Below are 3075 nucleotides of genomic sequence, written 5' to 3'. Positions count from 1 at the left end.
CTATGTAGGATCATAGTTCAATGTCACGTTTCCTTCGTCCGAGTCTAACATCCCTTTGCTTCCTTCTTATAAGGATGCTTGTGATTGCATTTGGGAAACACCACATAATCCAGGAAAATTTCCGCACCTTGAGATCGTTAACTCTCACACCCTCGAAGCCTCCTTTGACCCAGTCTTGTGCCCCAGCCTGAGAGAGGCACCGCACCCTCCACAGCAGTTCGGGATTAGAACTGAGTCAGCATCCCCTCCACCCCGGTGCTGAAAGTCTCTCCTCCCAGGTGCTCTTCAGGCGCTTTCCTTCCAATGTTTTTTGCTTCTCCATAACCACTCCAAGATTGTTTATGGAGAAGATAGGATTTTCACCGTATTTCACAATTGCTCAGCTGGGCCCCTGTTTACCCCACTGCACATTTCTGCAGGTTACTACATGGTCAGCCCATGAACATCATTCTGAATCAAAGCACTGTGACATCACCATACACGGCGTGAGAGTCTAATGCAGAATGACTGGTTTATCAAACACGTTAACAGTTACTCATTCAAGCAAATTTTGGCCTTCAGTGTAGTACCGTTGGGAGACCCTAATGGGGCTGTCATTGAACCCATCATATCTGAACTGCCTCCTCAGGAAGAATCTTTGAGAGCATGTGAAACACTCTATGTAATAACCCAGTGGTGGTGAACCCTCCTCCAGCAATTATGAATTTGATTTTGGAGAAGAACAACTGTGTCATTCAGATCTAAAGGTCATGATCAATTTGTAGGTCAAATAGCTAAATAATAAAAACAAAGTAAACAAAGAATTCTTTTCCCCAAATGCCCAAACTGTTCATAAACACACTCCCAAAGAACTATGGACGATGACCACGTAATTGTAAGATCATGGCCTATGAAGGCAAATTTCCAAATTTCTTCTGCAACCATTGCCTGCATGTCCACAGAGAAGCGCTTGTGACCAACGCCTGAGAAGACCAATGTGAAAAGATCTATAACAAAAACAGCGTGACTTTTCTGGTTATTATCAAACAACAAAGCTGCTTGCCTTAATTTTAGAGCCATTCACCTTTCGCGTGGAACATCCCATGTATCACATAATAAATCTGTGTTACGACGAGGGCTTGCTGAGAAGAGTCTGGGTCCTGATGAGTTCAAAGCACACGTTCCTGGTTGAGTGTGTTCTTTGTTTTATAAGGCAGGTAATTGGCCTTAAAGATGAATCTTATAATCGTAACATCACCAAGGGAAATCTTTTTGAGCCAGTTGTAAATGCTTTTCTGGATAATGGAACTTAGTACAATCTGTTAAATCCAGCTGTTATTGAGTTATTCAAATTTATAAGAGTGGAAGATATGAAGTTGCTTACTGTACATACAGTGAGTGAACAACTCTTTTTTAATACTTTATACTTATTTATTTCTAGAGAGGGGAAGAGAGAGAGCGAGAGAGACGCATCAATGTGTGGTTGCCTCCCGAGCACCCCTACTGGGGACCTGGCCTGCAACCCAGGCATGTACCCTGACTGGGAATTGAACCTGCAATCCTTCAGCTCACAGGCTGGTGCTCAATCTACTGAGCCACACCAGACAGGGCACAGTTAAAAGCTTTTTATAAAGCACTTGAATCAATTGAATATGTTCAGACATTCAAAGGATTGAAGACTAAATATGAGCAAGAAAAAGACAGACAAAATCAGAAATTGCTCAGTGAACCCTCTACATTGCTCATAACAGATTTCGCAGAGATGCAAGAGCATCGGAAGAAGATGAAGATGAAGAGGAGGAAGGAAAAGCAGTTGTGGCACCAGTGGAAAAATCTAAGCCAGAAGATGATTTTCCAGATACTTATGAAAAAATTATGGAGACTAAAGAAGCAAAAGAGAGTGAAGACAAGGAAAACCTTTCCCAAAGGCTTCTGGTGACTTCAGGTGAATTTACTCCCTTCCACTCCGCCAGCGCTGCTAACAGAGCAGACAGCAGCCCGCGGTGGTGAGTCCTCCTCGGTGCGCTTCTGGAGCTGCAGACTTGGCTGCGCCAGGCGCAGCCACCGAGGGGCATGGGGATGGCCTAGTGGGTTACCCAGATGACAGAGAGGAAAACGAAGAAGAACAAACAGCTTCTAGGGAGAAACCTCGTCTCAGCTTATAAAACATGAGCTGAGGTCTTGCTACAGTAGTGCCGCAACAGTTCACGGGGCGAAAATCTGAATGAGGCAGCTTTCTCACTTGGACCTACAGACATCCAAGGAGCAGCGAAGAAACACTGGGTGTGGCAGCTAGGAGACTTCAGCTGTAAAAAAAAACAGGCTCCCCGGGAACTTGATCGCTTGCTAGTAACTAAGGAGTTTGCCCTACTGGCCATCAATTAATTAATTAATTGTAGTAACCAGAACCTGAGATACAGCTTCTCAGCAAGGAAGCTCTCGGGTTTGGGGAGGGTTTTAGAGGAGAGACAAGGTTGATAAAATAATATTAAAGCAGGGTTGCTCCAGGGGGGTGTTGATCCAGGAACAATTATATGTAAAACATCAGATGAACGCCCAATAATGCTACTCCTATAATAGTGCTGACCATGTTGTTCTTTTAATTAGTTGCCTCTTTTTAAATAAAGTTTTTATGGAAAATAAATTTACCTATCATAAAAAAATGAAGTTAAACTGTTGGGACCATTTCTTTGAAGATTTAACAGAAATTCAGCCTTTCTAAGTAGTTGGGGGGAAGTATGCCCTATGTTATATAACACAGGATATTTTCTTTTTAAAAAATACGTTATTGTTTACGCTAGTACAGTGGTCCCAGTTTTCCCCCTTTGCCCTCCTCCACCCAGCCCACCCCACTCCCACAGTCAATCCCACACAGCTGTCTGTGTCCACCGGTCCTTCATAGTCTTCGACTAGCTCCTTCACCTTCCGTCAGTCAGTCCCTTCCTCTCCTTTCCCCTCTTACAGCTGTCAGTCTGTTCCATGTTCCCATGCCTCTGGCATTCTATTTTTCTTATTAGTTTATTTTGCTCACAAGAGGCCTCTTAAAGTGATATCATAGGGCATTTGTCTTTCACTGCCTGGCTTATTTCACTTAGC

General features: G+C 43.5%; 1 pseudogene; it reads left to right on the top strand.

Moving 5' to 3' along the window:
* Nucleotides 1-882: 882 nt before the first annotated feature.
* LOC119050425 (serine/threonine-protein phosphatase 4 regulatory subunit 3B-like) lies at nt 883-2144 on the top strand (annotated as a pseudogene).
* The last annotated feature ends 931 nt before the right edge of the window (nt 2145-3075 follow it).

The sequence above is a fragment of the Artibeus jamaicensis genome, unplaced genomic scaffold (assembly GCF_021234435.1).
Source record: "Artibeus jamaicensis isolate MK-2021 breed Jamaican fruit bat unplaced genomic scaffold, CSHL_Jam_final contig_465, whole genome shotgun sequence".
Taxonomy (NCBI): Eukaryota; Metazoa; Chordata; class Mammalia; order Chiroptera; family Phyllostomidae; genus Artibeus; species Artibeus jamaicensis.
Note: the sequence above shows the minus strand (reverse complement) of the source record. Positions and strands in the feature narration are given on the sequence as shown.